Below are 24742 nucleotides of genomic sequence, written 5' to 3' on the forward strand. Positions count from 1 at the left end.
GGAAGTCAGCATGGATTTGTCTCCAACAGGTCCTGCCAGACCAACCTAGTTTCCTTTTTTGACCAAGTAACAGGTTTGCTGGATCGGGGAAATTTGGTTGATGTCATTTACTTGGATTTTAGTAAAGCTTTTGACAAGGTTCCCCATGATGTTCTGATGGATAAGTTGAAGGACTGCAATCTGGATTTTCAGATCATTAGGTGGATAGGGAATTGGTTAGAGAACCGCACTCAAAGAGTTGTTGTCAATGGTGTTTCATCAGACTGGAGAGAGGTGAGTAGCGGGGTACCTCAGGGTTCGGTGCTCGGCCCGGTACTTTTTAACATATTTATTAATGATCTAGATGAGGGGGTGGAGGGACTACTCATCAAGTTTGCAGATGACACCAAATTGGGAGGACTGGCAAATACTCCGGAAGATAGAGACAGAGTTCAACGAGATCTGAACACAATGGAAAAATGGGCAAATGAGAACAAGATGCAATTTAATAAAGATAAGTGTAAAGTTCTGCATCTGGGTCAGAAAAATGAAAAGCATGCCTACTGGATGGGGGATACGCTTCTAGGTAGCACTGTGTGTGAACGAGACCTTGGGGTACTTGTGGATTGTAAACTTAACATGAGCAGGCAGTGTGATGCAGCGGTTAAAAAGGCAAATGCCATTTTGGCTGTATCAACAGAGGCATCACATCAAAATCACAAGATGTCATAGTCCCATTGTATACGGCACTGGTCAGACCACACCTGGAGTACTGTGTGCAGTTCTGGAGGCCTCACTTCAAGAAGGACGTCGATAAAATTGAAAGGGTACAGAGGAGAGCGACGAAGATGATCTGGGGCCAAGGGACCAAGCCCTATGAAGATAGGTTGAGGGACTTGGGAATGTTCAGCCTGGAGAAAAGGAGGTTGAGAGGGGACATGATAGCCCTCTTTAAGTATTTGAAAGGTTGTCACTTGGAGGAGGGCAGGATGCTGTTTCTGCTGGCTGCAGAGGAGAGGACACGCAGTAATGGGTTTAAACTTCAAGTACAACGATATAGGCTAGATATCAGGAAAAAGTTTTTCACAGTCAGAGTAGTTCAGCAGTGGAATAGGCTGCCTAAGGAGGTGGTGAGCGCCCCCTCACTGGAAGTCTTCAAGCAAAGGTTGGATACACACTTTTCTTGGGTGCTTTAGGATGCTTAGGGCTAATCCTGCGTTGAGCAGGGGGTTGGACTAGATGGCCTGTATGGCCCCTTCCAACTCTATGATTCTATGATTCTATGATTCTATGATTCTATACATATTAGGTAATTCCTTGTATCCCCCCGTGATGTTATACGGAAACTGCCCTGAGCCATATGGAAGGGTGGTATAAAAATGTAGTATTTATTTTTATTTTTTTAAGAAGAAGAAATGGTGGAATAATCTAACTTCCCACAGGGTTGTCATCAAAAAGCAACTTGGTGCCTGCTGGGAATCACACTACAATTTCACTGGGGATGAAATCCACAAAGGCAGCTTGTTCCTGAACTAGGGGCCCTTGCTATAAAAGAAGAGTAAGTTCCATTTGCCCTTGTCAAGTGTTAGTGAAAAGGCTTCCTTCATTTCCCAGCACACAGAAGTGATATAATCAGAGGCTAGGACAGGCAAACTAAAGAATAAACCTTCTAGCAGAACACCAAAATACCTACATTTAAGCTGACAATTTATTAAAGTAAAGCTAAACATCCACTTGTCATCTAGATCTGATGTCACAGCACCATTATTTTACCTACATGGGTAATATTACATACAGATTCTCCTTCAGAATTCTAGAATTTATCTCCAGTATCATTCACAGACATGTTAGCAGGTTTCTGGTGGGGAGCAGTGTTGATCTGAAGCAATAGAATGGTCTGAGTCCCGTGCCACCTTTAAGACCAACAAATAAAACTTTGTTGGTCTTAAAGGTGGCACTGGACTCAAAGTGTGTTATGTTACCAGGTGTAACTCTAATGGAAACCAAAAACTCTATCTTCAGATGCTCTTTCAACAAATAAAGAGCAAGAACTCTAATTGGTAAGAGTTTTAAAAATCCTCATAATCTGCAACTAATTTGGATCTTGGATTCCACATTCCACCCTATTGCTACTGGACAACCAGGGATTCTGTTCTTACAGAAGCAAGACTTCTTTTCTCAAACTGCTGGGTTGCACACTGAAAACATGCAGATGTATCAGCCTTGCAGAACAGTCCTCTTATTTCAGGCATTGCTTAATTTGCAATTATTCTGTAAAAAGTGGAATTTGAAGAAGACAAATTGGTTCTTATATGCCGCTTTTCTCTACCGGAGGAAGTCTTAAAGCGGCTTACATTCGCCTTCCCTTTCCTCTCCACACAACAGACACCCTGTGAGGGAGGTGAGGCTGAGAGAGCCCTGATATTACTGCTTGGTGAGTGTTGTGGTGAGCCCAAGGTCACCCAGCTGGTGACCTTCACATTTGAAGAAATTAGTTCATTCCATTCAGAAGTGTGAGGCTAAGGCACTTCCAGGGGTTCTCACCACAATGTCTGACCTGCAACGGTTATTTTAGATGTATCTCTTGATCTTGCAGCTATAGCTTAGTATTTAAGCATCTGCTAGACATACATAAAGTCCTAGGTTCCAATCCTTGGCATCTCCAATTAAGATGCCCAGGTAGAAGGTAGCATAAAGTTCTCCGCCCAAGATGCTGAAGAGCAGCTGCAAGTTAAAGCAGTCAATTATGTCCCTGACAGACCAATGATCTGAAATTATAGGACTGTTCACATATTATAGTGAATGCATATACATCCTGCAAGTAATGCACATGTTTGTAAAGAAAAGCAATTGTGCATCCACTTTACATATGAAACCAGGGGCAACTATCAGGATAAATATGTAGTTTAAATACATAAATTCAACAAGAAAATTACTCAGTGCACATTTGCAAAAAAATCTAAGTGTACATTGTATGAAGATAAATAAAATGTTTTATTTATGTACCACACTATCCTATTAGCTCAAGGTGATTTACAATAGTAAAAACAATTTTCAATAAAACATTTTACATTTAAAAACCACCTTTGCTTATCATTACTCCATGAGGTTTAAGTAGAGCTTGGAGGGGGTTTCTGTCTGTGGATGGATTTTTCATACATGGAGGCCAATATCCTAAGATTTTATTTCATAGAATCATAGAATAATAGAGTTGGAAGGGACCTCATGGATCATCTAGTCTAACCCCCTGCACTATGCAGGACACTCACATCCCTATCGCTCATCTACTATAACCTGCCACCCCTTTGCCTTCAAAGAATCAGCCTCTCCATCAGATGGCTATCTAGCCTCTGTTTAAAAATTTCCAAAGATGGAGAATCCACCAACTCCCGAGGAAGCCTGTTCCACTGAGAAACCACTCTGTCAGGAACTTCTTCCTGATGTTTAGATGGAATTTCTTTTGAATTAATTTCATCCCATTCATTCTGGTCTGTCCCTCCGGGGCAAGAGAGAACAATTCTGCTCCATCCTCCATAAGGCACCCTTTTAAATACTTGAAGATGGTTATCAGATCCCCTCTCAGTCATCTCCTCTCTAAGCTAAACAGACCAAGCTCCCCCAACCTTTCTTCATATGTCGTGGTCTCCAAACCCCTCACCATCTTTGTTGCCTTCCTCTGGACACATTCCAGTTTGTTAACACCCCTCTTTAACTGGGGTGCCCAAAACTGAACACAGTACTCCAAGTGAGGCTGAACCAGAGCAGAGTAAAGCGGTACCCATCACCACCAGTGATCTGGACACGATACTCTATTTCAGGGGTCCCCAACCCCCGGTCTGCGGCCCGCTACCAGGCCGCAAAGGCCATTGTGCTGGGCCGCCAGCGGTCGCGCCTGCCTCCCCCCCTGCAGCGAGAGGGGGGGAAGAGGCCGGCGCAGCAGCCGGCGGGCCAGCAACGCTAATGCGCATGCGCGGAACTGCCGCACATGCACGTTTGCGCCCCCTGGTGGCCAAAACATGCATGCGCGGCAACTGCGCATGCATGTTAGCGCCACCTGGTGGCCAAAACACGCATGCGCGGCAGTTCCGCGCATGCGCGTTATAGGCAACTGCGGCAGCCGGGCTGCTGGCTCTCCCCCACCCCCGGAGGCGGTCCCCGACCAGATGAAGGTTGGGGACCGCTGCTCTATTTGATACAGCCCAAAATCCCATTTGCCTTTTTAGCCACTGAGTCACACTGCTGACTCATGTTCAATGTATGGTCTACTAAGACTAGATCCTTTTCGCACATGCTACTGCCAAGACAAGTCTCCCGCATCTTATATTGGTGCATTTGGTTTTTCTTACCTAAATGCAGAACCTTACATTTGTCCCTATTGAACTTCATTTTATTCAGTTTAGCCCACTTCTCAAGCCTATCAAGATCATCCTGTATTCTGTTGCTGTCTTCATTTGTGTTTGCAACCCTTCCCAGTTTAGTATCATCTGCAAATTTAATAAGTATCCCCTCTAATCCCTCATCCAAATCATTTATGAATATGTTGAACAACATAGGCCCTAGGATAGATCCTTGGGGTACTCCACTTGTCACTCTTTTCCAAGAAGATGCTGAACCATTAACAAGTACCCTCTGGGTACGATTTGTCAACCAGTTATTGATCCACCTGACAGAATTAGGATCCATACTGCATTTTACCAACTTGCGAACAAGAATATCATGTGGAACCTTATCAAAATATGTCCATGGCATTCCCCTTATCCAGCAAGTAGTCACTTTCCTGAAAAAAGAGATAAGGTTGGTCTGACATGACTTGTTCTTGCAAAACCCGTGCTGAGTCTTAGAAATCACAGCTCTCATTTCCAGTTGCTCAAGGACCAAGTATTTGATTATTTGTTTGAAAATTTTGCCAGCTACAGATGTCAAGCTGACGGGTCGATAATTACCCAGATCCTCCTTTTTCCCTTTCTTGAAGATGGGGACAACATTTGCCTGCCTCCAATCGTCTGGCACCTCACCTGTCCTCCAAGAAGTGTCAAAAATAACGGAGAGAGGTTTAGAGATGACATCCGCAAGTTCTTTTAGTACCCTTGGCCTCAACCACAAGCCTGGCAGAATAGTTTCATTCTGCAAGCCCTCCATAACTGTTTAATATCCCAGAGGGGATTCCAGCAGGGAATTCATGACCAGGGATGAAAAGGCCCAGGCCAGTTTTATTCCTTTGGGCCGGGAACCCTAAGCAGAGTTTGGCTGCTTAGTCTTAATGTTCTTTGGGGGTATAGGGGAAGAGGCAGCACTGAAAATACATGGGTCCCAGACCATTTAGGGCTTTGAATGTGAGAATCAATACCTTGAATCTGAAACCTTGATCATACAAGCATTCCCTGTAACTGGTGAACTCAGCTTGGATAAGGCAGCTTTGTGTGTTCAAATAATGGCCATGTATACAAGAATACCTAATCAAACACTGGACACAGGGAAACTTCCCATTCGTATCTATAATGCTCAACTGATGCTGTAAAGTACTTCAGAAGTGTATTGGAATTCATCTCAACAGTGCTGCAATAGACCTTCTCGCTGTGAGCACGGAACAGACATCTTGGGCTTCCAATCTGCCACCAGAGGAAAGGAAGTCAAGCAGCTCTCCTTCCCCCCCCCCCCCATGGCACACAGCTCTCTATAGGATCTCACTCTTCCCTGTTGCCAGCAAGTGATCAACCAGGAGTCTCTTGACCACAAAAGGGAAGCAAGGAATTGGGGGGGGGGTAGGCGTAAGCTGAAGGCACAACATTTTTTAAAAATCCAGAATTCCATTCTGAAATACATGTACAATCTACAATATAAAAATATAAAAAGTAGGATATTTATCCTACAAATCTGGAGTACTGGATGTGGGGAAGGGTTGTTCGGCTGAAACTCAGTGAACTGAGTGGATGAAAACATTTCAATTTGCAGGAACTCAGCTATACATTTCAGGTTCTTCCTTGAAGTTTGTTCTTGTATACCTATGGCACATTCAATGGACTTTTAAAAAAATGGACGAAATATGCATATAAAATTGTACCATCTGCAACCAATGTGTCACTTAAACAAAGCAAACTGCATTCCTTGGGGGGAGGGCGATGAAAAGGCATAACAGTAGAGAAACTACTTTTATGTTCCACTGTCATGATGGTAGTTGTTAGACTGAGGAAGAGTGCTTGCACTCAAAAGCTCACGCCTTGAATAAATCTTTGTTGGTCTTAAAGATGCTACTGGACTCTGATTTTGTTTTGTTGTACTTTTATGTTGTTTGGTTACATACCTTTCTATTTGCCTGTACAAGACACTAAAGATCATGACTTGGTTCAACATCTATCAAGAAATTTGGCACTACTGAAAGCATGTCTTAGCAGCTTTGAACATTTCCAGAGAGAAAAATTCTTTCAAGCAAGACAGACATCTTATGTTAATTTTTTAATCCTATTACTTACCATCTACAGCTCTTCAGAGAGCTTTCATTAGACTGTATTTTTTGCTATGTTTAACTGAATTTATTAACAGATTGACACCATGGCATTATTTAAAGTACAATTTATATGTCATGTTGATAGATCTCAGCTACCACAACAAATGCCTTATATTAGGTGCAACATGATCTTATGTATGCTAAGAAGTCATTTCGCCATCTCTGTGGGATTCACAACTGCAGACTCAAGAGGAGCTTTCTACACAGCTGTATGCCAGGATTTGTATGGCCATGATGAAAAAGGGATGTGATTCACATTTAGCAAAGATGCAGCACAGGCTGCACCCCCAAGACTCTGCTGCCCACCAAAGCCCTTCGCAGGGATCTTTTTGCATGCCCTCTCATGCTGGAACCGGCCAGTTTCCACAACAGGCCGTGAGCAGCTCCTTGTCACCTACTTCTGCCGGTCTGACACTGGTGTATCTGGAGAGAAACACGATTCGCCGACTGCGACCGAGGACGTTGTGGAGAAACAAAAGCGCCCCCCCCCCCCCCGCCGCCTCCTCAAACGGGACAGGAGCCCGCTTGCAGCAAGCGGAGGCGATCTTGCGCGGCGTGGTCGTCCCGAAGGGGCGATCTCGGGGCATCCGACCGCACACCCGCGCGGGCACAACCCGGGAGGCGAGCGGCGACTCAGTCACGCGCAGCCTCCCGATCGCCACAGCAGCTGAGATGCCAAGAGGAGCCTGGAGAAGGCAGTGGAAGGGAGCCATACCACGGCTCTCCCGGCCCCATCGGTGCCATTCTGTCCTCCTCTTCTTTCTTCCCCGACCCCCCCCCCTAAATCTTCTCGCTATTGTGCAAAATAAAAAACCTCCCCTCGCAGCTGCACACCGGCCCCCTCGTGCCTTTGCACAGCACCAGAGGCTAGCCCAAAGCTTTATCCCGCTTCCTAATCCCCGGCCGGCGAGGACATAACATCAGGTCGAAACACAAGATTACGCGGAAGCAGGGGCGGGGGGAGTCAACCCACCTCCCCCATTCGCCGATAGGCAGAGCGGAGGAAACTGGCTCCCTTCAGCCGCTGCAGCTCCCTCAGACACCGACGCACAAGGCTGCGGGCTCCCGCCAGCCCTTCCCTCTTCCCTCCCTACACCGGGCACCCTTCCCGGCCAGCGTCAGTCCGGGGGGCCCCGGCATTCTCCCTCCTGGCGCCCACCGAGTCGTCCTTGCATGTTGCTGGCGGGAGAGGGGCAGCGTACAATGCACGGCGCAGGGCCACACACGCTCTCGGCCGCAGTAATACGTCGGGGAGAGAAGAGAGCGGGGAACCGCGTCTCTCTCCGCATCTCCTACTCCTCCATCCATTCATTCGACCAACCAACGAGGCCATCCATCCATACCTCCTGCCGCTGCTCATCTGCCAGCCATGGTTCTCCCACTGCCCTGCCGGGGCAATGCAGCTCGCCACGAAGACCTCTGGAGAAGGACAGACCCACGATGGCTCCTTTCCAGCTGCAGAAGCACCGCTCTCAAGACCGCACTCCACCAATAGCACTTTCTGCCATATTGTTACTGCAAGCCCTGAGAAAGGCGGGGCCTGCTGGCTCCTTGGAAACCCGAAGCCATTGGCCGCCCCTGCGGCCAATCAAGCTTCCATGGCCCAATGAGCGGAGCCGGCAGCGAACAGCGGGGCGTTTGGAGTTAGAACGCGGCGTGACAATAGTAGCTGCACGCGGAAGGCCTGGAGGGCGAGTGAGCCGAGTGGGTGGGTTGAGGCGGCGAGCAACACCACGTGCCTCCGCGCTCCCAGCGGGGGGCCACCTGTAACAAAAGCCGCGCACGATCTTCGTTGAAAGACCGGTGACGCTGGGCCGGCTGCTTGCCAATCCAGCTGCAAATCGACCAATCAGAGCAGAAACCAGGGATTAAATTAACGCGCGCCGAGGTGAACTCTTTCATCATTGGTTGATTATTGGGGGGGGAGGGTTTTATTCCACCTCCTCAGGAGAGGTGGCCGCAGTCGTACCCTTGTAACCTTAGGGCAGCTGCTGGAATGTTGCTAGTAAAGGGTGGGATTGTTGTGCGGCAAGAAAAGGTTTCTCGTGGAAGACGTACTTGGTACTCAACGCCATCGTTACAAAGAGGAGGATTATCTGAACCCTCTGGGAGGAGTTCACTTTCTGTTTGCGATTTGGAATCTATGTTATTCTAAAATGTTCTAAAGTTAGAAGTTTTATTTATTTACGCAGTTCTGTAAAGCCTTTCGTAAACTTGGAAAGTGGTGTAATCACACCAAGAATTGCCCCAGGGTGACTTGCAGGTGGAGCAGCTGGGAGAGAAAGGAGCAAAACTCTACCTGAACAGCTGCAGCTGCCTTATACCAAAATGGATCATTGAGGTCAGTGTTTTCTAGTCTGATAGGGTTGCCAGGGCGGGAACCTCCTGGAGATTTGGGGATGGGTAAGGACAGGGAATTTAGTGGGAGATAATGCCATGGAGTCCATTGCCCTAAGCATCCATTTTCTCTAGGGCAGTGGTCCGCAACCTTTTCCAGGCTGCAGACCGGAGGCGGTGGAGATGGCGATCGCCTGGCCGCGCATGCGCAGCACTCCCGCATAAATGCGTGTGCATGGCCGGGTCACGCATGCGCGTTTGCACCATGCACAGCCACAACACACATGTGCGGCACTCCGCGTGTGCGAACCAGCGGCACATGTGCGTTTGTGCCCGCGCATGCATGGCCCTGCGGAGGCAGGGAGCCACAGACCGGCGGCTGGGGACCACCGCTCTAGGGAACTTGGTTTCAATACTCAGGAAATGAACTGTAGTTCTAGGGGATCTCCAGGTTGCATCTGCAGGTTGGCACCAGAAGCTCTCCATTATCTCTGGGACAGATAATTTCTGTTTCCTACTATCTGATTCTTTTAAAATGCAAATACTAGGGATCCAATTTGGGACTAAATTATTAAAACACATTGTGGAAATTTTTTTGCAGTGGGCCATAAGGCTGCACCAAGGTCATGGTATGATTTCTTCCTTTTACTGTTATCTTTGCTCCCAAATTAACCTATTATGTTTTATGATCTTCATTATGATTATGATTTTTGTATTTTGCTTAATGAGTATTTTATTATTTTACATACCATTATTAAAGGATTGAAATTCAAATATTAAAACACATCAATATCTATAACTAGGGGCAAAGCCTGTTGCACCCAGGGAAACAATGGGTGCTAGGATGCACACCTGTGCTGTGGCTTTCCTGGAAACTGGCTACATGGCAGAAGCTCCTGCCCACCCTTGGACTCTTGAGGTCCTGCCTCCAAACCTCAAGGACCATTCCTGACCCAGGGGTCACCAGCCTCCAGGTACAGCCTGGAGATCTCCTAGAATTAGAGGTCACCTGCAGACTATAGAGGGGACTCTGCAATAACTCATCTCCAGGGCTTGCTTGGGAGAGGGAGGATGCTGTGGCACTGTGCCCTTGAGAGGTTGCAGAATGCCAATCTGCAGTTGGGATCTGTGGATTTGTTGGAATTGAAGGTAATTTCCAGGCAATAGACAAAAGGGTGACCTGGGAGGGGGGACACTCTGCCTTTGGATCCAATGGAGATGCAGGGATGCTAGGCTCCAAGTGGGAAACAAAGAGAAATACTGGGTGGCAGTAATTGCTGATAACAATAAACATCAAATTATTCATAAACTTGTCACAGTTCCTTTCTTCAGTGAAAATATTTAATAGACAGTAAAATTTGCTTGAAGAACTGAAAAGTTTTATGTATGTAGTTCAGTTCAATAGCAAAGTAAATCAAAAACAGTTGTATGTTACAAACAAATATGAAACCATTGTCTGGCAAAGAACTTACAGAGGGTTTCTCAGTCACTGCCTCTATGATACCTTTCTATGGGAGGAGGTTTCTCCTCCTGTCCCCACCCACCCCCTTCTTCTGCAAACAGTTATTTGGGTTGGAATACCTGGCAAAAGAGGTGTGTGATGACCTGCTTGTCAGGGCAACTGCCACCCTGCATTTGGGGAATTAACACAGATTCCAGAGCAGCTCATTCCAACTGGCAGGGTTGTGTGTGAAATTTCTTAATCCTGTTTGTCACAGGAGGGCAGCTCTGTCTAGACTGCTTTTCCTTCCTGGAATTCTCAATTCAGTTTCTTACCTAGCCAGTGCAGTTGCTCCATTCTGATGGATGATGTCATTCACAGCTTGTCTAACTCTAATTGGACCCTGGAGACATGCAGTTACAATACCTATGCCAGGGTGGGACATTTAAGGTTTAAAAATCAAAGTGATTGGTAGCTATACTGACCTCTGATGTCAGCGAGAAACACCAGGCAAATTGGGGGTGGGGGTGTACATCGTCCTGGACTTGGTGAAATGGCTTGAATAAACAGCTTTGGTTTTGATTCTGCTTGATCATTCTTAGATCTAATAGACAAGGTAACCTTAAAAGATCCACACAATGGGGCCATTTGACAGCCTCACCTACCATTTAGGATTCTTCAAACCCATGAGAGCCCCCAAGTCAATTAATTGTTTTAAAAGGGTAGGAATAACACCCCCCCCCCAATTCCAGTAATGTCTTTTTGAGTGGCATATTAGGCTGTTAGTGATACTTGAAAAGGAAATAGGCTAGAAGAAGAAGCTAGAACCAATTCCAGCATGTGTCTCCCCCCTCCCCTCCCCCGCTCCTGATAGGAGGAAAGACCAGGGGGCACAGGGAAGCTTAGGATTTCGCTCCACTTCCCCTCTTGGCAGATCTCTTATGTCAAAACCAAACTAAAGAAAGGCACATGCTTTTGCAATATTTTATATTGCTCATTTATACGGTATTTTCATCTTTTCTCTGCAGTAAACAGCTAGGAAATAAACTAGGTGATCTTAAAGAATATTGTGCTTTATACCCATCAGTTCATCTAATAGATGTTGGTTGAGGGATTAAACAATGGAGTTGTATAAACTGGTTAAAGTGTACATAAAGCTTTATTCAGGAATTAACATACCTGATAGGGAAGAATCAAGATAGATTCCTAGCTACATCACTGCCTGAGAGAGTTGTGGAACTTCTGAGAAGACAGGATATTGTCCTAGGATAGCAATCTGGAGACAGACAAAGAATTACACTTATAGAAAAGTAGATTCTGATGGTAGCCACACTGGTCTGAAGCAACAGAACAGTTTGACATCTTTATGACCAGCAAGGTTTTTTCAAGGTATAAGCTTTTGTGTACCCGCGTGCTTCTTTAGATACAGTGTGCATCCACATGAATACTTATATATCCTGAATAAAACTTTGTTGGTCTTAAAGGTGCCACTGGACTCAAATTTTGTTCTACTGATCAGGAAAGGAGGTGCTGGCTTTACAATCCCATCTAATGGGACTTTCCTCTTGCTGCCCCCTGCAGGGTGCTTCTTTTGTACACCAGAGTTTGCTTACTCCCACAGTAAACAGGCTTGGCTTTCCATGTCAGCCACAAGAAACAGCAGGGCCAGCCACAGAAGGGATAGAATGTTAAGGGAAGCCAGGTGTCAGTTAAGGGGGGAAAGGGTCTGTGTGCGGGGGACGTATCAGTTTGCTGAAGCTGAGTTCAGGGAATCCTGGGAAGGGTTGTTAAATAATATCTTCCCACAGATTCTTCATAAGGCCTGAGCTTGTATTTTATTATGAGACTGCCTTAAATGGCTACACACTTCCTTGTTTGGTTTTAGTAAATTACTAACTTAGAAAATAGTTGGTTTGTAAGATCCTTCATTCAGGGTTGCCTGTCTCCTGGATGTAATTGAAGATAAGCCATTGGTTAAAGAAATAGTTCTTGGCAGCAAATTCAGATGCCGTGCAGCCATGAAATATGTATTCTTCTGTGGAAATACAATAAAGAATTCGAATGGAATATCTATCTATTGAAAGACTTTGACATAAAAGAGCCTTTGTCAATAACAATGTTTGAAGACAACCAGTCATGCATAGCTATGGCTGAGAGTGAAAGTGTGAAAGAAAAGAACAAGCATATTGCTATCAAGTTTAATTCAGTGAGAGAAAAACGGCAAGAAGGAAACATTGAAATTGAGTATTGTCCTTCAGAAGAAATGGTGGCTGACATACTCACCAAACCACTTGCCAAAAGAAAGTTTGAGTACCTCCGCAGGAAGCTGAATCTTCATGACACTTGAGAAGGGGCGTTGGAATAGCAAGCATCAGCAGCTTCAATCATGAAAGAGTTAATGTTCTGATGTATTAATTTAGCTAGTTAGCATACAGCCTACAGGGCATCAAGTAAGAGTTCCCCACCAGCTGTCTGGTTAGTTACAATGGCAGAGTGAGTGAGTCACTAAGGCATTGATGTATAACTGAAGAGCAATCCTTATCCATGGTTCCTCTATATATTTGTGAAACAGCCGGGGGGGGGGTGGAATGTGTCCGGCTGTCCAAGTTGGAATAGAGCCAATCAGATTGGCCCTGCCCCTGCAGGTCCCGCACTCTGTCCCTAGAATCTAGCCTCTTTGCTCTCAGACACACCTCAGTGCCTGGAGCCAGCAGCTAGTTTCTGTTATAAGAAGAGAAGCTAAGATACTGTAGTTTAGAAAGATAGGCTGCTATTGTTTGTTATCTTTAGAATAATAAATATTTTAGAGAAGCTATTATACACACATGTTTGCGTGATTTATTATTTTTTACCTCCCAGATTTCAAATGAGCCATTGGGCTGATCCAGCAAGCTCCACTTATGTTCTGCCTACCCTGGATGGCGTGCAGCTCTCTACGGCTCACTCCGCCAGGAACCTAGGCGTGATTCTGGACGCCTCCCTCACAATGGAGGCCCAGATCACAAAGGTAGCACGGCTGGCATTTTACCATCTCCGCCAAGCCAAACTACTAGCGCCCTACCTGGCCCCGGAACATCTAGCCACAGTGATCCATGCGACGGTCACCTCTAGACTGGACTTTTGTAACTCGCTCTACGCAGGCCTGCCCTCAGCCCTGACCCGGAAACTACAACTGGTTCAAAATGCAGCAGCCAGGATCCTCACAGCAACACCGTGGAGGTCTCATATCCGGCCTATTCTCCACCAGCTGCAATGGTTACCAGTTGAATTCCGGATCAGACTAAAGGTTCTGGTTATTACCTTCAAGGCCATACGCGGTCAGGGCCCAGTGTACCTGAGGGACCGCCTCCCCGCCTATGCCCCCAAAAGAGCTCTGCGCTCTACTACCACCAACCAGCTAAGGATCCCTGGCCCTAAAGAAGTCCGTCTGGTCTCGACCAGGGCCAGAGCATTCTCTGTTCTGGCCCCTACCTGGTGGAACGAGCTCCCAGAAGAGATCAGGGCCCTGACGGAGCTTAAACAGTTCCGCAGGGCCTGCAAAAAGGAGCTCCTCCACCAGGCATTTGGCTGAGACCAGACGTAATCAACAGCGACCAAGGGCCCCTGCTCCCCCCCACCCCCCCTCAGAATTCAATAAATAAACCACCCCCCTCAGAATCCCATCAATAAGCCCTGGACCTGTTTGTAGTACTATATTGTTATACCGTTATATTGTGCTGTTATTTTGGTTACAATTATTAGTTATCAGTTATACATGTTACAGACTGTTTTATGTATTGTTCTCTGTTATGATGTAAACCGCCCTGAGCCTCCGGGGAGGGCGGTATATAAGTATGATAAATAAATAAATAAAATAAATTATATTTTACGGATCTTGATCATAATCATCACTGATCGATTTAGAGAGCTAGAAGCAAAACTCTAAAACTTTGTTCTGCAATCCTGAACTTTCAAGCAGAGATGCTTACAATAGAGATGTTACACTGGAGGTTAGAGTGGTATTCTGGCTGGAGTGTCACATTAGGATCTGAGAGACCTAGGCTCAAATCCATGCTATCCCATGCAAACTTGCTAGGTGATCTCGGGCCAGTGGTATATTTTCAGCTGAACTTACCTCACAGGATTGTTATGCAGATAAAATGGAGAAGAGAATGGCTTTGGGTCCCTGTTGGGGAGGAAGACTGAGTATAAATGAAGAAATCATAGAAAAATTCAATAATAGTGACCAAAGTGTTATCAACACTGTCCTGGGGTAATTTCATCTTGGATCATTTAAATGTATCCTTACATTGGATACTGTGTCCCAGTGTTTCTAAAAGTTCAGGAATCAGAACCATAGAGTAGGAAGGTGCCTTACAGGCAAGTGAATACATTATGATGGTTACACCTTTCTGTGCCATTATACCATACAGTGTCATGCTAACAACACTTTTCCTGGGAGCAAGACCCATTGAATGAACCAAAGTAGGATTCTAAAATCAAGTTAGGATTTGTCTAATGCTGCATTCCAAAAGACACTTTCTTGGAATAACATGGATTTACAATCGATTAAGCCAGCCAAAGATTGTTCTTTAAATCAGATAGAAAAGTGTTGTGGGGGGAATTAATTAGTTAAATTATAGGAGAGTAAAGAGACAGTTGAATTAGTTATGTAAACTGAGGAGTAGAAATAATGAAAGCTATGCATTGTTAAAACCCCACAAGCATTAAGCCAAACAACACCTCAGCAATGTTGAGCAACCCTACTAATCGCATACAGAGCCAAAGGAACAGGTTTACCCAGCTGCAAATAACCTTTGAAACATGAACAAGCTAGCAGCTGGAACTGGGCAATTTTCCCAGAGATTGCATTCCATATTACCATCACTAGCCTTACTCCTACTTTCCCACCCATTCATCTCACATTGCACACTCTTGGCCCACAAATTGTCAACGGTCACACCCAAGACTCTACAGGTAACAGAAAAAATAGTGGCTGAAAATGAATAAGACCTGAAAATGGATTGGTAATTGGTAAAATAACCTGTGGTGCAGATGGGAGAATCAATCATAAGAAAGGCCAAAGCTGAAGGTGAGCTAAGATTGGCCAGGGAAGCCCATTGTAACAAGAAAAGATTTTTCAGCTATGTGAGGAGCAAACGTAAAGTGAAGGAGGCAATAGGCCCACTGTTGGGTGCGGATGGACAAACTCTAACGGAAGATGCAGAGAAAGCAGAAAGGCTTAGTGCCTATTTTACATCTGTTTTTCCCCACAGGTCAAAGTGTTTAGGCACATCTAGAGATGGCCATAGCCAAAGGACAGTGTCTGGGTGGCAGGTTAACATGGATAGAGAGGTTGTCGAGAGGCATTTAGCTGTACTGGATGAGTTCAAATCCCCTGGTCCGGATGAAATGCACCCGAGAGTACTCAAAGAACTTTCCAGAGAACTTGCACAGCCCTTGTCCATCATCTTCAGAACCTCTTTAAGGACTGGAGATGTCCCGGAGGACTGGAAGAGAGCAAATGTTATTCCGATCTTCAAAAAAGGGAGGAAGGATGACCCGGGAAACTACAGACCAGTGAGTCTGACCTCTGTTGTGGGGAAGATAATGGAGCAGATATTAAAGGGAGCGATCTGCAAACATCTGGAGGACAATTTGGTGATCCAAGGAAGTAAGCATGGATTTGTGTCTAACAGGTCCTGCCAGACCAACCTGGTTTCCTTTTTTGACCAAGTAACAGGTTTGCTGGATCGGGGAAATTCGGTTGATGTCATTTACTTGGATTTTAGTAAAACTTTTGACAAGGTTCCCCATGATGTTCTGATGGATAAGTTGAAGGACTGCAGTCTGGATTTTCAGATAGTTAGGTGGATAGGGAATTGGTTAGAGAACCGCACTCAAAGAGTTTTTGTCAATGGTGTTTCATCAGACTGGAGAGAGGTGAGTAGCGGGGTACCTCAGGGCTCGGTGCTCGGCCCGGTACTTTTTAACATATTTATTAATGATCTAGATGAGGGGGTGGAGGGACTACTCATCAAGTTTGCAGATGACACCAAATTGGGAGGACTGGCAAATACTCCGGAAGATAGAGACAGAGTTCAACGAGATCTGAACACAATGGAAAAATGGGCAAATGAGAACAAGATGCAATTTAATAAAGATAAGTGTAAAGTTCTGCATCTGGGTCAGAAAAATGAAAAGCATGCCTACTGGATGGGGGATACGCTTCTAGGTAGCACTGTGTGTGAACGAGATCTTGGGGTACTTGTGGACTGGAAACTAAACATAAGCAGGCAGTGTGATGCAGCGGTAAAAAAGGCAAATGCCATTTTGGGCTGTATCAATAGGGGCATCACATCAAAATCACAAGATGTCATAGTCCCATTGTATACGGCACTGGTCAGACCACACCTGGAGTACTGTGTGCAGTTCTGGAGGCCTCACTTCAAGAAGGACGTTGATAAAATTGAAAGGGTACAGAGGAGAGCGACGAAGATGATCTCGGCCAAGGGACCAAGCCCTATGAAGATAGGTTGAGGAACTTGGGAATGTTCAGCCTGGAGAAAAGGAGGTTGAGAGGGGACATGATAGCCCTCTTTAAGTATTTGAAAGGTTGTCACTTGGAGGAGGGCAGGATGCTGTTTCTGCTGGCTGCAGAGGAGAGGACACACAGTAATGGGTTTAAACTTCAAGTACAACGATATAGGCTAGATATCAGGAAAAAGTTTTTCACAGTCAGAGTAGTTCAGCAGTGGAATAGGCTGCCTAAGGAGGTGGTGAGCTCCCCCTCACTGGAAGTCTTCAAGCAAAGGTTGGATACACACTTTTCTTGGATTCTTTAGGATGCTTAGGGCTAGTCCTGCGTTGAGCAGGGGGTTGGACTAGATGGCCTGTATGGCCCCTTCCAACTCTATGATTCTATGATTCTATGAGAAGATGAGTTTTAAGGAACCATTTTGATGTTTGATGGTGATCTCTATAACAATGTGTCAGGGTATCCGACGGGATGGGCATCACAAAGTCAAAGATGGAAATAGCAGCTAGTGGAAGAAAGAGAAAAGATCAATGAAAAAGCAGACAGGGAAATGTGTTGATTTTCTCTTCCTCTTGTTCCCTACTTCTTCTCAGGGAAAAACTAACTGTGATTTATCTTTAACCATTATATATTTTGGAAGAGCCACTGTGGGCGGAGTGGTGTCCAGGACCCATCCGGGTGTCTGGACATCACTTCCGGCTTCACTGGCCAATCTGGATGTGCCCAGTAAAGCTGGGCACACCCTGATTGGCCCGGCACCTAGAGCACCCACCCCCAGAAGCCAGCCATGAGGCGCACATGCAGTCACACGCTCCCTGGCCACTGAGGAGAGTGCAACCGTGGCGTCCTAGCCAGTCCACCACTCAACCCAGCCACCCGCTTGCGCAGCAGGCCATCTGGCTGCAGGGATGTCGACCAAGCCGCCAGCGGAGCGCGCTCAAGTAGGGCAGCAGTGTTGCCCTGGGGGCGGGCCACCACTAGCGCCCGTTGCATTCCTGGATGCAATGGCCTTTTGGGCTAATACAAAAATAAAAGTTAAGCTAAATTCTTAGAATGCATTTTGTTCATTTTCCTTTACCTAAATGCTCCTTTCCTCTTTCAACCAAGTGTATGGAGAAGAACTTGAGCTACTAGGACAGTGGCTCAACTTAGGATGCAAAACCCCCCAGAAGGTGAGGTAGTCAAATTGAGGTGCAAAACAGAGTAGCAGCTGGTCTGATTGTGCCAATTCCATTATCTTGGGCCCAGGGTAAAATCCAAACAGGCTCAGATGCTAGAAAGGCTGTGACTAACCTCCCAAAAGCCTGTCTGATCCCGGGGGAGTTGAGGACATATTCTTTATGTCTCACTCAAATGAATGTATATGTCAGGATTAGGACTCTGCTGAAAGCATCTTTATCCTGGGCTGTCTGGCACCAAAAGATTTAGAACTCTTCACTGAATATGAAAGCAAGATAGGCTTAATGTGTTTCAGCCAGAGAGGGTTTTTCTAATAGAAGCAATGCATAAAAATACAAATTATTAGAACAGCATAAATCACACCTTAAATTGTTAGTAGTTTATGTTTTTGTATTCTAATACTAGATAGTTGGCTTATTTCTCTAAAATATGCATGTTTTGTTGGCACATATCCAGCCACTTAAAGTAAGACCCTAAACCAGCCTTTTTCAACCTTTTGACTGGAGGAACCCCTGAAATATTTTTTAGACTTCAAGGAATCCTGGAAGGGGTGACATGCACCTTCAGAGAAGTGGGCGCAGAAGTAAGATTTGGGACCCAGCCAGTCAATCAATCCTTTACGGTTTCCATTTTGGATAAAGAGACTAGGCCTGCAGAGCAACAAGAGAAGCAGACTCCAGTGAAGTGATGTAAGTGGCCATGCAGACTTCTCGGGAAGGCTACATAACCCCTCATGTAACCCCAGGGTCTCCCGAAACCCTGGTGGGGAATCCCTGCCCTAAATGCTATAGCTAAATGAGAAGTTAGTTGTAATAAGAACAAATCATTTAAATTGTTTTAAGGCAAAAAATCAGTATGAATTTTCAAATACTGCCATTGTTTCAAGAAACACTGAACAAGGTCCTATTAATATGTTTGAAATTCAGAAATCAGAATTCTTTTGAATACCCACAAACATAAGCAAGGCATAGCCATTCCCTACCAAGGAACTCCCACCACACCACAACATCATTGTCTTATTGATCCAATCATAGCACACCTAAAAATGTGCAAGCGTACATGCATGCTCACACAGGTGCCAGCCCTCATTTTGCCAGTTCCTTCACATATACACGCAATACTGCATAGGAGTTGGTGGGTGTAAAGTGCTATCAACTCCCTGCTGTCTTAGGGTTTGCAAGGAAAGAGACTAACAGGTGGTTTGCCATTTTCTTCCTCTGTCAACCCTGCTTAGCTTCCAAGTTCTTATGACACTGGTCTAGTCTGGTCCATCCACGTAAGGTCACCATCTAGGTAACTAAATTTTATTGAATGAGAACATGCCAATGTCATTTAACATATTGCTATCTGTTCCTCATAATATATTTTTGGTCAGGGCTTGGAGGAGGAGCATGTCTCATGGCTTAAGTGCCACTCAAGGCTTAACACCCACTCAAGGTAGCTTTCCCACCCCTGACTGCCTCCTCCTCCAACCAACTTGCCTATCTGTCCAGCAGCCAGCCAATCACCCTCAGTCCCCCACCCCTGACCACCCCTCCTTCCACTTCCCTCCGAGGCTTGGAGGCTTCAGATCCCCACTGCTTGAGAGCTGCCCCTGCCAGTGAGTTCCCTAACAGTTGCCTGCAGCCTTTCCAGGTCCTGGGGGGAGGGGAAGGCCTTCCACAGAGTTCTTCCTCCCCCTCTAGTGCCTGTTGTATTCAAGTGGCACCAGCATCCTAAAGAATTGTTCTCATCTATTTTATAATCTGGGCTTAGACTCTCATGTTGTAAAGTTTTGGTCCAGACTCTTGCTTTACTTTTAACAATACCTTTAAAGGTATCAAGGTACCAGGAAAAAATGTCAATATGGTGTCTCCTTCCCCATTTGTCCATGATTCAGGGTCACAGCAGACTAAGGAAGTTGAATAATTAACGTGAAAGGAGGAGGGCACAAGACACAGTGCCAGTAACTGAACTTGCTGCTTGGCATTATTAAAGAAAAAAATAGGTTGTTTGAATTTCACTGGTATCCAAAAAGCTCCCTTAGTACTCAGGTATCTAAACCAATCCCTGCATGCCTCTTTTCCAAACTGCATTGATTGTTTATATGGAAGTCAGAAATGCCCATGTAGATAGTGTTCGAGTGGATTCACACAGACACACCAGGATGCTGTGAACTATGAAGACTGATACTACACTTTGCCTGCAAAATTAACTGACTTCCACTACAGCTAGATCAGAGCTTCTTGTGGCGCAGAGTGGTAAGGCAGCAGACACGCAATCTGAAGCTCTGCCCATGAGACTGGAAGTTCAATCCCAGCAGCCGGCTCAAGGTTGACTCAGCTTTCCATCCTTCCGAGGTCGGTAAAATGAGTACCCAGCTTGCTGGGGGGTAAACGGTCATGACTGGGGAAGGCACTGGCAAACCACCCCGTATTGAGTCTGCCATGAAAACGCTGGAGGGCGTCACCCCAAGGGTCAGACATGACCCGGTGCTTGCACAGGGGATACCTTTACCTTTACTTACAGCTAAATTATGAATGCATTGTTTCAATTAATTCAGATATCATTACTATATTTGCAGTGCTATCCAGATTTCAATGCACTTAAAAAGATGCAACTCTGCATAGGAGGGCACAATAACATCATATCCAAGACTCAGAATTCTTTTCTAGTCTATTCTATGGAGAATGTACCCTCAGGAAAGTATCCTTGGGGTTGCTGAAAGCACCACCCAGTGGTGGTTGAGAACACATTAAGGACTATTCTCTGAACACTTACTTATACAGTGTCAATGTGGTCACCAGGATTTGAAAAATATCTGCTGTAGCCTTCCTGCCTGTACTGTCAGCATCACTTCGCTCTGTGACCACAGTGTTTTATTTTGTGATATGAGTCTGTCACCACTACAAAAAGGACACATTGTAAACACTGCTGTAAAAGCACAATCAGGTTAGAAAGATGATAACTGTTTATGATTCCCCAGACAATTTTGTCTGGGGAATCATAAATAGTTATCATTTACAGTTGCAAAATCTGTGAGTGTCATTCGAAGAACATTTCAGAAGGGTGCCCTAGTTGATGTTGGAGTCTGCAGTATGACATAGTGACTTTAACATTCTAGCAATTTTGTATGTTGAGAAAGTTTGTTTACTTTAACATTATGCCACCTCTACATTTATGTTAACAGTGATGAATGTCTTCTGTCTCCTGCCAAGGAATGAAGGATGCCTTCTGCAGCAAGCTCACTGGTTAGAGGGGAAGTAATGAAAACACCATTAAAATCCCACCAGGATTTATGGGTTCACTTACACAAGGGCCCAAATTGATGTGTAAGAGCCATAAATGTGTCAGAAGCCACCAGGACCAGAGCCAGGAAACCATCTTTTTTAACTGTTACCTCCTGGACAGGTTGGAGGGCTGTGTGGGCTGTGATGTTCCTCAGTTCTAGAGTGATTCTATCCATCCATGTGGCCTACTGGCTGTCCCTGACACAGAAGAACTATTGATTCCCCTAAGCTGGCATGGCCCAGAAATGATAAAACCATGTCTTTGTTTCAGAAAATGTGTCTATCCAATCAGATATGCAAGGCAGCTGACAAAATGGTTATATGGCAAGAAAGAAAAAATAAATGCATAAAATCATGACCGTGCTTCCGACAACATGCTGACCCACTGGGAGGGAAAGGGATGGCTCAAAGAGGAGGGCCCTCCCCTCTGAGAGCCTGTCAAGGGGCTGGCGCACCATCAGAAAGCACTGGGGGGCTTTGACTGGCTTTCACTGAATGGGCCTTCCACTCCCTCCCTCAATGAGAGCCAATCAATGGTGCGAAAGCCAACCCATGTGTACAATAGCTGCCTAGCTGCTTTCCCCACTGCCTTCCATGTGGTAAGGCCCTCCTGTCCTCTCTAAAAATTGTCACCGCCCTCCACGCCCCACTGTGGCCTCCCAGCCACTCTCTCCACTGGCTCTCCTGCCCTGCTCCAAGAGACCACCACCACAATCCCCAGCCCACCACCATCTCCATAACCTTCCTGACTCCCTTTCTGTCCACAGCTAGCGGGGAAGTCCCCTGCCCCCTCCATGAAGGTACCGTTGCACTCTCTGGTCCCCATGATCCCCATCGTCCTGCCCACCAGGAACTCAAGGAGTGCCATCCCGCTACACTCTGTATCTCCCGCCCCACTCTCCTCAACCTCCTGCCTCCCAGGGGAAGCCTGCCATGCATGGTCCCCACTGCCCTGCCCATCTCCCCTCTCACCTGCCAGGGGAAAGCACTGAGCCCTGACGTGCGTCAAACAGGGCATGCTCTCCACCGCCCTCTAAGCTTTTCCTGCCGTCCTGGATGCCAGAGTGCTGCAGGGAATCCCTCCCAGCCTCCCACTGTTCTGATGGATTTGTTTATTTTATTAATTTTAGCTTTAGAGAAATTTGGTTTATTATTAAAATGCTGAGTAAAGATCTGATATACCTACATAATTAAGTTATTGAGCATGAAATAGATTGATTGCATTCTAAATTGGTTTTCTATATTTTATTAAGTTTCTTTTTCTCACCCATACCCAAGATCCCCCTGATCTTTCTGCAGGCTAAGTCATGGTCATAGTGTGCCAGTTATCTGTTGAGAAAGTACAGAATGACATAACGTTTTCCTTTATGTCATCAGAAATTCATAGTGTTCTATAAACGGGGGAGGGGGGAGTGAACTCTATCTGAGAGCAAGATTTTGACATTCCTTCAAGTTGTTAGAGCTTGCCCTCTTTGTTTGCGGTTTTCTATAAAAGATGAACTGACTTTCTGTTCAGGGTTCCAGGTTGCTGGTGAATACTAATGAACTGGCATAAGGCTGAATTCTTAAGTAAAATTGGGTTCTTTGCTAATGTCCTAAGCCTTGGTGAGTTTTTTTCTCTCCCTGATAAAATTTGTACGGGTGATGTTTCATTAGAATTGTTAAATTTCTTTAAGATTTAGCCTATAAACACTTCACAAGAATTGATTCAAAGCAGTTATTAACTTTAAAAAACAGCATTTTTCTACTTTCAGACAGACCAAAAAAAATGGGCCATTCTTCCTCCCTTATCCTAGGCATAATCCATTCTATTTTTGATTCAGTTATTTTTCATGCTAAACCTCAGTGTACCATCCAACCTTTATGTGAAAGGTGTTGGAATATGCAAGATCTGCAGTGTGCATGATTCAGCAGCATAAGAAAATATCCTGTAGGGGGCATCAGAGGTGATGTATATTTAGCATCGTTAGCAAAGGGACTTCCTGGAATTTTTTGAAATGCTCTCTTACATTGTCCTGATTGGCTCATGGGAAATTTCTTTTAAGCATACTTCCTCCCCGCTTATCTCCAGAACAACAGAGAAAAGTTAGGTCTCTCTCATCTCTTTTTCTGCTTAATAAAGCTGTTTTATTCTTTCAAGCAGCTTAGTTCTCCACACCTTCACATATTTAAACTGCCAACAAAAGAGAGACTAGAGGTAGGAGAAAAATTAATCAGAAAGATTGTAAAAATGCAGTCATGCTTTGTAGCATTACAGCCATAAAGGAAACATCCTCCAGTGTGCTCATTGAACAAAATGTGCAATACTCTGAATATATGGTTCAATTTAAACATAACACCAGCCCTGTATAAATGGCCAAATTGTATAGAAATGCACTTGTAGGGGAGAAGTTGGTATACCTACTAACCTACTCCAACTTCCATGCACTGATCTCTTCCCAATTTATGTTGCCTCTCAGTGAATGCTCTGAATAAATTAAGGCTACATAACACACATTTGAAGCCTATGTATATTAGTGAGTACGTTTATAATAGCCTACAGACATTTTGATTAATAGGGTGGGGGCAACAGAGGAGAATCCGATATCTCTCCCATGTGTAGATTTCTGCACGATTTGACTATGAGGACAATGTGTAGATATGCACAAACATAACCAAACAACTATGTAGCATTGCATATGACCAGCATCTTAATGGAACCTGTTTGTGTTACTTGTATGTTAAGATGTTGGAGCAGCACTTGTCAGGATTATGAACTTCTGAGTTGTTACCACCTCATACACAGATGAGGCCACAGAACTTGAAAAAGACATTTAAGAGCAAGGGATATTGCATATGAATTTTGCATGTGTGTGAATGCACATGCTTAGTGCTACGCAAGTTTGGGATGATGTAGGTTTACCAGCATGAAAAAACACTTAATAGACAGTCTTACAATCACTGCAATCAAGGATTTTTTGTAAGATGCTAGCATTCCGAAAAGAGCAGGACTTCCCTCCCTATAAAAAGCTCCTACAGAAGCCAGAAATCCCAGGCCTTCTCCCCTCCAATTCTGTATAACAAGCAAACCTGCACTTGACGACTGTCATTGCTTCAGAATGTTTAAAAGGACAAGGGGTACAGAACTTCTGAAGTGTCAGATGCTATGAATATGCTTTTCTGTGCTTGCCCCTTAAGGCATAGGCCAGCAATACTAGATGAACACTATGTGGTGTATAAGTTAAGGTCTTCTAACAAGCAAGCACTGGTTTCCTTGGATTTCCGGACGCCCGCATTAATGGGTTATACACAACTTCATAATTATTCTATGAAGTATAGTTATTTTTATATGGGAAAAATGCACAGTATCCAGCTGCAATCATTCTATTAAAACATTTAATATACATATATATTAATAGTGCCTTAGTGCCTTCATCTAGTTACCATAGAATATATTCAGTGGATATAATTTTTTCTCTAGAAATATAGGTTATTGTTACTTCACATATAACTGACGTTTAATTGTCAAGGTTCTG

The 24742-nt window shown here is 45.0% G+C and overlaps 1 protein-coding gene and 1 non-coding gene across 14 annotated transcripts in view; one reads left to right on the forward strand and one right to left on the reverse strand.

The window, feature by feature from the left end:
* The window catches only part of TIAM1 (TIAM Rac1 associated GEF 1), a 243876-nt gene extending 235890 nt beyond the window's left edge, over nucleotides 1–7986 (reverse strand). For 4 of the 13 annotated variants that reach the window (XM_077342530.1, XM_077342514.1, XM_077342516.1 and 1 more), the window contains exon 1: nucleotides 7828–7979. The gene's annotated coding sequence lies outside the window, so the exon portion shown is untranslated. Of the gene's footprint in view, nucleotides 1–7827 lie in introns of all 13 variants that reach the window. The other 9 variants (XM_077342528.1, XM_077342525.1, XM_077342519.1 and 6 more) reach the window with 6 other exon arrangements.
* A 12806-nt stretch (nucleotides 7987–20792) lies between these two features.
* On the forward strand, nucleotides 20793–20966 carry LOC143840864 (small nucleolar RNA SNORA69). Its single transcript, XR_013232455.1, has one exon. It is a non-coding gene; the product is annotated as a small nucleolar RNA SNORA69 (small nucleolar RNA).
* The last annotated feature ends 3776 nt before the right edge of the window (nucleotides 20967–24742 follow it).

Source organism: Paroedura picta, chromosome 6 (genome assembly GCF_049243985.1).
Source record: "Paroedura picta isolate Pp20150507F chromosome 6, Ppicta_v3.0, whole genome shotgun sequence".
NCBI classification, from domain to species: Eukaryota; Metazoa; Chordata; class Lepidosauria; order Squamata; family Gekkonidae; genus Paroedura; species Paroedura picta.